Source organism: Danio rerio, chromosome 2 (assembly GCF_049306965.1).
Source record: "Danio rerio strain Tuebingen ecotype United States chromosome 2, GRCz12tu, whole genome shotgun sequence".
NCBI classification, from domain to species: domain Eukaryota; kingdom Metazoa; phylum Chordata; class Actinopteri; order Cypriniformes; family Danionidae; genus Danio; species Danio rerio.
In genome coordinates this window covers 3,330,001-3,343,113 of record NC_133177.1, presented here as the reverse complement: position 1 = coordinate 3,343,113, position 13,113 = coordinate 3,330,001, and the positions used below count along the sequence as shown (strand labels likewise).

At 38.2% G+C, this 13,113-nt stretch overlaps 1 long non-coding RNA gene across 1 annotated transcript; it reads left to right on the top strand.

Moving 5' to 3' along the window:
* The first annotated feature begins 5,491 nt into the window (after positions 1 to 5,491).
* LOC141377693 (uncharacterized) lies at positions 5,492 to 9,402 on the top strand. The gene is made up of 3 exons (XR_012390252.1): positions 5,492 to 5,708; positions 5,824 to 5,912; positions 8,335 to 9,402. It is a non-coding gene; the product is annotated as an uncharacterized lncRNA (long non-coding RNA).
* The last annotated feature ends 3,711 nt before the right edge of the window (positions 9,403 to 13,113 follow it).

Here is a 13,113-nt window from a genome sequence, read left to right as displayed (position 1 = left end):
AGGGTTCGACTCTAAGAATGACCCAATATGCGTGCAAATGTGATCTTAGAATGGAGAAACAGCACGACTAACAAAAAAATAAATCAAATAAATTTCATTCGCGCGAGCAGAAGAAAACCGAATGAGAGGATAATCACTCACGCTATCAGCTGAAACATCCACACACTACGGACAGTTTAGCCACCCAATTCACCTGTACCATGTCTTTGAAATGTGGGGGAAACCGGAGCAAACCCACGCGAACGCAGGGAGAACATGCAAACTCCACACAGAAACGCCAACTGAGCCGAGGATCGAACCAGCAACCTTCTTGCTGTGAGGCGAACGTGCTACCCACTGCGCCACTGCGTCACCTTTTATGGTTTATTATCATTTTTCACAACAACATTACTTTAACATGAGATTAACTCTCCATTTATGTGTAGTTAACCGGTGATCTGAGAGACCTTTAGCTAGGACAGATTCTGTGCATATTTTTGATACACGACAATAATTATTTTTAAAAGTCAATTGTTTTTCTTTGTTTTTTTTTAAAAGAAACGTTTTGTTAAATAAAAAGTATAGTATACAGCTATATTTAGCTTGTTTGACACATTTTAAATTTGTGGAAAATAAATAATTATTGTTTGGAGTGGTCAGAGATGAGGTAAATCCTTAATTTTGAGTTCTGAAAAGTCATGCAGTATAACACTATGAAACCATGACCCATTTGCTCATACACGACATACAACATGAAATGAATGAGAAGCCATGTAGACATAACTCAAAATGTAAATCAAGTAATTTTAGCATGTCAAAGTCATATTTATGCATATGAAAATATTTTCCCAACAACAAAATTGTGGCTAGTGAAAATGCAGAGTGGCTAGTAACGTTGGAAAACTACTAGCCACTGTGGCTGTTGATCTAAAAAGTTAATGTAAATCCCTGAATATAATGCAAACATGAGCACATTTCTATCTGATGTTAGAGCTATCTACAGTACATCTGCGCTAAATCCAGAGGCATCATCCACAATACTGTGCATCTGGAAACTGCATTGTACGAGTGAATTATTCGGATTTATTTGGAAAACAGACGCAATCCACAATGGACTCCAGTGTAAATCTCCAGTTTCAGCAAGTCTGATAAGCAATAAATATGACATGCAGACGTTCATTTGTATTTTTTGGTAGTGAAAAACACACAAGAACACATCATTCATCCCTGTTAGCGTCTAGAATGTGTCCGTTTATACATGTTTCCTGTGTGTTAGTGTCATTTTCAAATATGACATATTGACTGTCACTCTTCATGCAGATTTACCTAAGTTATGTATTTTGGTGCAGCACGGCGGCTCAGTGGTTAGCACTGTCGCCTCACAGCAAGAAGGTAGCTGTTTCGAGTCCCAGCTAGGCCAGTTGGCATTTCTGTGTGGAGTTTGCATGTTGGATGTGGGATGGGGTGCTCCGGTTTTTCCCCGCAGTCCAAACACATGCACTATAGGGCAATTGGATAACCTTAATTGGCTGCAGTGTGTGTGTGTGTGTGTGTGTGTGTGAATGAGTGTGTATGTGTTTTTCATATGGAATCAATCTACGGCCATATATCATTCATTTATTCATTTTCTTGACGACTTAGTCCCTTTATTAATCCGGGATCGCCACAGCGGAATGAACCGCCAACTTATCCAGCAGGTTTTTTTTACGCAGCGGATGCCCTTCCAGCTGCAACCCATCTCTTGGAAACATCCACACACACGTTCACACACACACAATCATACCCTACGGACAATTTAGCCAACCCAATTCACCTGTACCGCATGTCTTTGGACTGTGGGGAAAACCGGAGCACCCGGAGGAAACCCACGCGAAGGCAGGGAGAACATGCAAACTCCACACAGAAACACCAACTGAGCTGAGGTTCGAACCAGCGACCCAGCGACCTTCTTGCTGTGAGGCGACAGCACTACCTACTGCGCCACTGCCTCACCCAGGGCCATATATACTTGCAAAATTAAAAATAAATAAATAAATTCAAATCTCAAAAGAAAAAAAAATGTTAACAAATCGCAAAGCGAATATTAATTTTTGAGAAATATAAAATTTATTTTACTAACAAAAATAAAGAAAACGAATGAATTAATTAATGAATATATCACTGAAAAAACTAGTAATTTTCACATGATTCTTTCAAGTATTTTTTGCTAAAAAAAAATACATTTGAGTAAAAGCTTTTATAAAAGCATTCCACTAATAATATTAAATTCATCATCTATCACTCAAAAAAGTTAGCAAATTAGCAAATTAGCAAACAAGAAAATCTAGTTTTGAAAACTTCTGCAAGCAATAGTGTTACCGCTATTTTTTTAAGTAAATAGCACATAAGATTTTTTACAGTGTGTCAAACTCAAAAGAAGACATTTTGAAAAATGTTGGAAACCTGTAACCATTGACTTGATGATAATTGAAGTTTAATGTTTGACAGTCAGAAATAAGTGTACAGAAAAAAAATCTCCTTAAATACAAACACAAATGTTTTTATACTTTAGCATGCTTTTATTAATTATTCTCAACATATTCAACAGTAAAAAGCTGTAACAGTCTGCTTTTCTTGTCTTGTTTATAGTCTTGTCTATGCTTATTGTATAGCAGTTTAAAGGGACAGTTCACCCCCAAATTAAACATTTACTCACTGTTTACTCTCCCTCAAGTGGTTTCAAACATGTTTAAGTTTCTTTCTTCTGTTGAACACAAAAGAAGATGTTTTGAAGAATGCTGAAAACCTGTAACCATTGACTTCCATTGTGGGAGAAACAAATACTATGGAGGTCAATGGTTACAGGTTTCCAACCTTTTTCAAAATGTCTATTTTTGAGTTTGACAGAAGAAAGAAACTCATAAATGTTTGGAATCACTTGAGGAAAAGTAAATGACGACACAGTTTTCATTTTTAAGTGAACTGGTGTACAGAGTTGACCAGAACGTATAGGGACAAACACTAAATGTATGTTTATAACTGAAATGATAATACAGAAAGTGGATGTTTACTGAAATTAATAAACAAACACAAGAAAGATGAAAATTAGACTTAATTATTTGATGGTAATTGAAGTTTAATGTATGACAGTCAGAAATAGGTTTAGTTGGAGTCTTTAAGTTTATATTTGTAAGGCAAAATCTCCTTAAATACAAATAGAAACATTTGTTTTCATGTTTTAGCATGCTTTTATTCATTATTCTCTACATATTCAACAGTAAAAAGCTGTAACAGTCTGCTTTTCTTGTCTTGTTTATAGTCAAATTGTTGAAACAGTTCTGAAATCAAACTATGCTTATTGTATAGCAGTTTAAAGGGACAGTTCACCCCAAAATTAAACATTTACTCACTATTTACTCTCCCGCAAGTGGTTTCAAACACGTATAAGTTTTTTTCTTCTGTTGAACACAAAAGAAGATATTTTGAAGAATGCTGAAAACCTGTAACCATTGACTTCCATTGTGGGACAAACAAATACTATGGAAGTCAATGGTTACAGGTTTCCAACCTTTTTTCAAAATGTCTTCTTTTGAGTTTGACAGAAGAAAGAAACTCATAAATGTTAGGAATCACTTGAGGAAGAGTAAATGACGACACAGTTTTCATTTTTGAGTGAACCGGTGTACAGAGTTGACCAGAACGTATAGGGACAGACACTAAATGTATGTTTATAACTGAAATGATAATACAGAAGGTGGATGTTTCATGCAAATGTTTACTTAAATTAATAAACAAACACAAAAGAGATGAAAATTAGACTTATTTATTTGATGGTAACTGAAGTTTAATGTATGACAATCAGAAATAGGTTTAGTTGGAGTCTTTAAGTTTATATATGTAAGGCAAAATCTACTTAAATACAAATAGAAACATTTGTTTTCATATTTTAGCATGCTTTTATTCATTATTCTCTACATATTCAACAGTAAAAAGCTGTAACAGTCTGCTTTTCTTGTCTTGTTTATAGTCAAATTATTGAAACAGTTCTGAAATCAAACTATGCTTATTGTATAGCAGTTTAAAGGGACAGTTCACCCCAAAATTAAACATTTACTCACTATTTACTGTCCCGCAAGTGGTTTCAAACACGTATACGTTTTTTTCTTCTGTTGAATACAAAAGAAGATGTTTTGAAGAATGCTGAAAACCTGTAACCATTGACTTCCATTGTGGGAGAAACAAATTCTATGGAAGTCAATAGTTACAGGTTTTCAGCATTCTTCAAACCATCTTCTTTTGTGTTCTACGGAAGAAAGAAGCTCATAAATGTTAGGAATCACTTGAGGAAGAGTAAATGACGACACAGTTTTCATTTTTAAGTGAACCGGTGTATAGAGTTGACCAGAACGTATAGGGACAGACACTAAATGTATGTTTATAACTGAAATGATAATACAGAAAATGGATGTTGCATGCAAATGTTTACTTAAATTAATAAACAAACACAAGAAAGATGAAAATTAGACTTAATTATTTGATGGTAATTGAAGTTTAATGTATGACAGTCAGAAATAGGTTTAGTTGGAGTCTTTAAGTTTATATTTGTAAGGCAAAATCTACTTAAATACAAATAGAAACATTTGTTTTCATACTTTAGCATGCTTTTATTCATTATTCTCTACATATTCAACAGTAAAAAGCTGTAACAGTCTGCTTTTCTTGTCTTGTTTATAGTCAAATTGTTGAAACAGTCCTGAAATCAAACTATGCTTATTGTATAGCAGTTTAAAGGGACAGTTCACCCCAAAATTAAACATTTACTTACTATTTACTCTCCCGCAAGTGGTTTCAAACACGTATACGTTTCTTTCTTCTGTTGAACACAAAAGAAGATGTTTTGAAGAATGCTGAAAACCTGTAACCATTGACTTCCATTGTGGGACAAACAAATACTATGGAAGTCAATGGTTACAGGTTTCCAACCTTTTTTCAAAATGTCTTCTTTTGAGTTTGACAGAAGAAAGAAACTCATAAATGTTTGGAATCACTTGAGGAAAAGTAAATGACGACACAGTTTTCATTTTTGAGTGAACCGGTGTACAGAGTTGACCAGAACGTATAGGGACAGACACTAAATGTATGTTTATAACTGAAATGATAATACAGAAAGTAGATGTTTCATGCAAATGTTTACTTAAATTAATAAACAAACACAAAAGAGATGAAAATACGTATAAGTTTCTTTCTGTTGAACACAAAAAAAGAAGTTTTGATGAATGCTGAAAACCTGTAACTGCTGACTTCCATTGTAGGTCAAACAAATACCATGGAAGTCAATGGTTACAGGTTTTCAGCATTCTTCAAACTATCTTCTTTTAGTGTTCAACAGAAGATAGAAACTCATAAATGTTGGGAACCATCTGAGGGAGAGTAAATAGTGAGTAAATGTTCAAATTTTGGGTGAACTATCCCTTTAAACTGCAACACAATAATCATAGTTTCAGACAATGCTGACCTCTAGTGGTTTTAATTTACATTTTAGACGAGGCTTATCATTGCTGGTCCTTCAGGGTCACTATCAAGCACCGTGTAGTTAAGCACACTAAAATCCAGGTCTTCTGCATTTTGAGTTGCAGTCTGGTTTGATATGTTTGCTGTTGGAAATAAACCTGACGGTGGCCTTCACGGAGCAGATTTATAAGTGCCTTGTTTGCATCCACAGAGCTCTGTTTTTACAGCTAACAAGGAAAGTGAGTATTTATATGTGTTTTAAAGTAAACTGCTGCTACCATAAAACTGCTTCTTTTCCGATGCTGTAACCTTGAAGAACTAAATCATCCTCTTAATGCATTTGCCTGCTTGCAGGATTTTTCATTTCTTCACATTTCCTACGCCACAGTCCCGAGACAGACCCAAACGGACATTTTTTTTTCTTCCTCTGGATGTTCCAGGCGGTGAGTCAGCACCTTATGAAACAGGAATATGAAATATACTGCGTGACTGTACACCTGCTGTGAGGGAAAGTGAGATTGAGCGGACTGATGGGATGGGACTCAGTTCTCAGCTGTGGGTGATATAAGACAGGATGCGTATGACTTTCTGTTTTTAAACATTAAGACCGGCAACCCTTGGAAAATGAATGAATTTTATTCCTGCTGTTTGCGAAGAGGCAAAGACTGAAATGTACTCATGTTGTCTTTGGGAAATTATTAGTTCAACCTTGTGAGTCATGAGAAATAAAACAGGGTTGTAAAACATTATAAACTGACTAAGTACGTGGTCTGTTTTTTAGGACTCAATTCAACTTGTCTTGTTGGCCATTTAAACCAACAGTGTCTGGCTGCAGACTTGGTTCAGTTATTTAGGGCGGAGCTATCAGTTATTTAGGGCGGGGCCATCAGTTCTTTGGGAAGGTGCTATCAAGCATTTAGGGCAGGGCTTTCAGTCATTTAGGGCGGGGCCATCAGTTCATTGGGGTGGAGCTATCTGTAGTTTAGGGCGGGGCCATCTGTTATTTTGGGGCGGAGCTATCAGTCATTTAACGCAAGGATATCAGTCATGTAGGGCGGGGCCATCAGTTCTTTGGGCTGGAGCTATCAGTAATTTAGGGCAGGACCATCAGTTCTTTGGGGCAGAGCTATCTGTCATTTAGGGTGGAACCATCAAGTCTTTGGGGCGGAGCTAGCAGTCATTTAGGGCGAGGCCATCAGTTCTTTGGGGTGGAGCTATCTGTAGTTTAGGGCGGGGCCATCTGTTATTTTGGGGCGGAGCTATCAGTCATTTAACGCAGGGATATCAATCATGTAGTTCTGATCAATCAAACTGATCAATCATCAGTTCTTTGGGCTGGAGCTATCAGTAATTTAGGGCAGGGCCATCAGGTGTTTTGGGGTGGAGCTATCAGGCGTTTGGGGAGGGGTTATCAATTATTTAGGGCGTGGTTATCAGTCATTTAGGGCGGGGCAATCAGTTCTTTTGGGGCAGAGCTATCGTTTTTTTAGGGCAGGGCCATCGGTTTTTTGGGGAGGGCTATCAGTCATTTAGGGTGGGACTATTAATAATTTAAGGCAGGACTATTAGTACTTTAGGGCAGACCTATCAGTCATTTAGAGCAGGGCCATCTGGTCTTTTGGGGTGGAGCTATCAGACATTTGGGGAGGGGTTATCAATTATTTAGGGCATGGTTATCAGTCATTTAGAGAAGGGCCATCAGGTGTTTTGGGGTGGAGCTATCAGGCGTTTGGGGAGGGGTTATCAATTATTTAGGGCGTGGTTATCAGTAATTTAGGGCGGGGCAATCAGTTCTTTTGGGGCGGAGCTATCGTTTTTTTAGGGCAGGGCCATCGGTTTTTTGGGGAGGGCTATCAGTCATTTAGGGTGGGACTATTAATAATTTAAGGCAGGACTATTAGTACTTTAGGGCAGACCTATCAGTCATTTAGGGCAGGGCCATCAGGTCTTTTGGGGTGGAGCTATCAGACATTTGGGGAGGGGTTATCAATTATTTAGGGCATGGTTATCAGTCATTAAGGGAAGGACCATCAGTCATTTTGAGTTGAGCTATCAGTCATTTAGGGAGGGGCTATCAGTCATTTAGGGAGGGGTTGTTAGTCATTTAAGGCAGGGTTATCAGTCATTGTGGGAGGGCCATCAGTTCTTTGGGCGGAGCTATCAGTCATTTAGAGAAGGACCATCAGTTCTTTGGGCTGAAGCTATCAGTAATTTAGGGCAGGACCATCAGTTCTTTGGGGCAGAGCTATCTGTCATTTAGGGTGGAACCATCAAGTCTTTGGGGCGGAGCAAGCAGTCATTTAGGGCGAGGCCATCAGTTATTTTGGGGTGGAGTTATCAGTCATTTAGGGAAGAGCCATCAGTTCTTTGGGGTGGAGCTATCAGCTATTTAGGGCGGGACCATCAGTTATTTGGGGCGGTGCTATCAATCATTTAGGGCAGGTTTATCAGTCATTTAGGGCAAGACTATCTCTTTTTTGGGGCAGAGCTATTAGCAATTTAGGGCCGGACCATCAGTTATATGGGGCGTTGCTATCAATCATTTAGGGCAAGCTAATCAATCATCTAGTGCAAGACCATCACTTCTTTGGGTCGGAGATATCAGTAATTTAGGGCAGGACCATCAGTTCTTTGGGGCGGGGCCATCAGTTATTTAGGGAGGGGTCATCAGTCATTAAAGGTGAGACCATCAGTTCTTTGGGGCAGGGCTATCAGTTATTGGTTGGTTGGTTGACTGATTGATTGATTGAGGAATTGATTCTATGATTGATTGATTGATTGATTGGTTGATTGATGTTACATTAGTTGCTATCAATATGAATTGTTTGGCACTTTCATATAATGCTAAACTGCCTCTCTGTGCAGATGGTGTTGTAGAAGTTGGAAAGAGGGATATGTTGAGTGACATGCAGCTGATGTGGAGGTTTGGCCCACCCAGAACACCAGAGCTCCTGGATCCCACCTTGACTTTGCATTTCTCCACATGACATCATGGTCTCGCTGAGGTCAGAGCAGGCGCATGAAAGCCCCCTGATGTTGACACAAGGTCCCTCTGTTACCCTCTGAAAAAGTGAAAGCTGTGCTTAAAGCGCTTGAGGGTGAAGGATACACTTACACGTACATTTAAAAACCGGGAAAAACATGGAGGGTGGCTGAGTGGTTAGCACTGTCACCTCACAACAAGAAAGTCCCTGGTTTGAGTCCCGGCTGGGTCAGTTGGCATTTCTGTGTGTAGTTTGCATGTTCTCCCCGTGTTCGTGTGGGTTTCCTCCCGGTAAATTGAATATTTACTCACTATTTACTTACCCCCGGGTGGTTTTAAACCTTTATGAGTTTATTTATTATTTGTAACACTAAGGAAGATCTTTTGAAGGGTGTTGGAAACCTGTAACCATTGACTTGCACAGTAGGAAAAACAAATACCAGAAATCAATGGTTACAGATTTCCAGCATTCTTTAAAATATCTTCTTGTGTGTTCAACTGAAGACAGAACGTCAAACTAATCTGGAACAAGGCAAGGGGGAGTAAATGATGACAGAAATTTCAGTTTTTGTTAAACTTTGCCTTTAAATAATAATTGAAATTTGAAATAATGCACACAAAATAATAGATGTTTGATATTTACGAAAGAAAGAAAGAAAGAAAGAAAGAAAGAAAGAAAGAAAGAAAGAAAGTAAGTAACAAACAAACAAACAAACAAAGAAAGAAACGAAGAAAGGAGGGAGGGAGGGAGGGAGGGAAGGAAGGAAGAAAGGAAGGAAGGAAGGAAGGAAGAAAGAAAGAAAGAAAGAAAGAAAGAAAGAAAGAAAGAAAGAAAGAAAGAAAGAAAGAAAGAAAGAAAGAAAGAAACAAACAAACAAACAAATGAGGGAGGGAGGGAGGGAGGGAGGGAAGGAGGGAAGGAAGGAAGGAAGGAAGAAAGAAAGAAAGAAAGAAAGGAGGGAGGGAAGGAGGGAGGGAGGGAGGGATGGAGGGAGGGAAGGAAGGAAAGAAGGAAGGAAGGAAGGAAGGAAGAAAGAAAGAAAGAAAGAAAGAAAGGAGGGAAGGAGGGAGGGAGGGAGGTAAGGAAGAAAGGAAGGAAGGAAAGAAGGGAGGGAGGGAAGGAAGGAAGGAAGAAAGAAGAGAGAGTGAGGGAGGGAAGGAAGGAAGAAAGAAAGAATGGAGGGAAGGAAGGAAGAAAGGAAGGAAGAAAGAAAGAAAGAAAGAAAGAAAGAAAGAAAGAAAGAAAGAAAGAAAGAAAGAAAGAAAGAAAGAAAGAAAGAAAGAAAGAAAGAAAGAAAGGAGGGAATGAGGGAGGGAGAGAGGGAGGGAGGGAGGGAGGGAAGGAAAAAAAGGAAGGAAGGAAAGAAGGGAGGGAGGGAAGAAAGAAAGAAAGAAAGAAAGAAAGAAAGAAAGAAAGAAAGAAAGAAAGAAAGAAGGTTAGTTTAAATTTAAAGTATCAACAAGGGGCCTAGAGGTTTCAGTTTACGTGGGGAAACTCCCAGTTATAACTTCATGTCTTATATTCACCTTTCACCATGTTACATTATGGTTTTACATTAACAAGGGTCAAGTGCTCATACTGGTCTGCAGCAGTGTTTCTGATTATAGAGGTCACCAGTTGAGAAATCGAAATTCCCTCTGACTTCTGACATGTAGGATTCCAGTATTTAGAAAGTGGTTGTTTATTTTCTATTTAAATCTGTTAAATTTAAGTGAAGTTTGTTTATAAACTGATTTCGAGATGATCCTGTGCTTATGATTGCTTGCAGCTGGTCCTGCATTATTCAATTTATGATTCACCAATCAGACGATTCCTAAGCAGCTATAAATACCCTCAGTTCCATATCACAGCCATCTTCGTTTTGAAGTATCCCCCCTTCCACTCCTCCTCCTTTTCTAGATGGGTGGCCCAGTGTTTAGCACTGTTGCCTCACAGCAAGAACGTCACTGGTTCTAGTCCTTACCAAGCCAGCCGACGTTTCGCACAACGAAAAACACACACACACATATAACACCTGCAGGACTGCGCAGGGAGCGACTCCCTTCAGATTGATCACGCATGATCGCGTTCATCAAATTTGCTTAAACTAAGCGTTCTAAAGTATGGCTGTATTTCACAAGGATTCTGACACATCAACGCGAAGCAGACGCTTTCAATGCGTTTAAGGAGGAAACACTTCAAACTTACTGAAACATTGGAGGGCTCATGCTGAAAGGCATTGGAACGTCTCTGACAGCTCGCGACTTCACCTGACACTTTCTAAGTACATTTACATAAGACACCAATTCTCCGATTTTAATATGTTTAAGATAATACTCTTATTAAAAGTCTACCATGTAAGCAGCGATTTGATTATCTTGAAGGACCACCGAGTCACGAAATGTGGAGGTTTTTCTTTCCGTTCGCCATGCGGTATCAAATTACATTAAAACAGAAGTCGAAAGTTAAAAATGAAGCACACGAAATTGCATGAAACTTTGGAGAGTCTGGTGATGCGACAGTAATCGTTTTATACTGAAACTTGCCTTCAAAAAGTGCTTCCTTGGTCTTTTGCATACATTTTTTTAACGCGTTATATATTTCAAATTACTACTAATACCAATACTACTAATTACAGCACTAATATACATATATATATATATATATATATATATATATATATATATATATATATATATATATATATATATATATATGAGCAATATCACACGAGTAGCGGTGCGATATGGCTGTATATCAGCACTGGTGGGAGGCGAGCGTCCCACCAGTGCTGATATACAGCCATAAGGCATTGCTACTCGTGTGATATTGCGTTTATACAACAGTTCAACGGCACAATCTTGTATATAAGAAAGAAAATCAAACACGGAGAGTCTGAAACCCTTTTGTATTAGGAGCTACAATTCTCTGATTTTGATATGTTTAAGATAATACTCTTATTAAAAGTCTACCATGTAAGCAGCGATTTGATTATCTTGAAGGACCACCTAGTCACGAAATGTGGAGGTTTTTCTTTCCGTTCGCCATGCGGTATCTTGATGGTTTATTGTGGCTATGTTGTTTACATGAAGAAATCTGTGTTACAAGTTAAACAAAAATTCTATTAAACAATTATATTTTGAATTTAAATAGTTTAGATAGCGCTATTTAAATAGCGCTTACATTAATTGTGCATTTGAATAGCAAAAATTACAAGTTTCGGTCTTTTAAATGCGATTAACCGCGATTCATTTTCAAAAAAAGTGTAATTAATTCGTTATTTTTTTATCGATTGACAGGACTAATATATATGTATTTGCAGTGTGTTTCTCTATTTGCATGTGTTTTGAGAATTTGCAAACGCGTTAAATATTTCAAATTAATCGCATGCGTTAATGCACTAATTTTGACAGCACTAATATATATATGAGCAATATCACACTAGTAGGCGAGGCAGAGGCGCAGTAGGTAGTGCTGTCGCCTCACAGCAAGAAGGTCGCTGGGTCGAACCTCGGCTCAGTTGGCGTTTCTGTGTGGAGCTTGCATGTTCTCCTTGCCTTCGCGTGGGTTTCCTCCGGGTGCTCTGGTTTCCCCCACAGTCCAAAGACATGAGGTGCAGGTGAATTGGGTAGGCTAAATTGTCCGTACTGTATGAATGTGTGTGTGGATGATCCCAGAGATGGGTTGCAGCTAGAAGGGCATCCGCTGCGTAAAAATGTGCTGGATAAGTTGGCGGTTCATTCCACTGTGGCGACCCCGGATTAATAAAGGGACTAAGCCGACAAGAAAATTAATTGAATGAATCACACGAGTAGCAGTGCGATAGGGCTGTATATCAAAATATATATAATTACGTCACAATACGGCAACAGAGAAGTACTTTAGATTGTAACAGACTATAAAGAGATATCTCTGAAAATGGGTGGCATTTCATGTCACGTTCAGCCTTATAATCTTAAAATGTGAGCAAAATCAGCTGTTTTGTCATCACCTTAGCCATTACGCTATAGAGAGTCATTCATACACTAGCTCTAAAGTGACGTTGTGAATTCTGACGTCAGCTGCAGATGTGAATGAATGGCGGAAGAAAGTAGCTCCTAATACAAAAGGGTTTCAGACTCTCCGTGTTTGATTTTCTTTCTTATATACAAGATTGTGCCATTGAACTGTTATATAAACGCAATATCACATGAGTAGCAGTGCGATATAGCTGTATATCAGCACTGGTGGGACGCACACACACATATAACACCTGCAGGACTGCGCAGGGAGCGACTCCCTTCAGATTGAACACGCATGATCGCGTTCATCAAATTTTTATCAAAGAGGTTTTTCTTTCTGTTCGCCATGCGGTATCTTGATGGTTTATGTTGTTTACATGAAGAAATCTGTGTTACAAGTTAAACAAAAATTCTATCAAACAATTATATTTTGAATTTAAATAGTTTTTGTCTTGCGCTTACATTAATTGTGCATTTGAATAGCCAAAATTACAAGTTTCGGTCTTTTAAATGCGATTAACCGCGATTCATTTTCCAAAAAAAAAGTGTGATTAATTATTATATATTTTTTTTATCGATTGACAGGACTAATATATATGTATTTGCAGTGTGTTTCTCTATTTGCATGTGTTTTGAGAATTGTTATTGTTTTTCCATACGCATGTATTTTGTTTTAACTT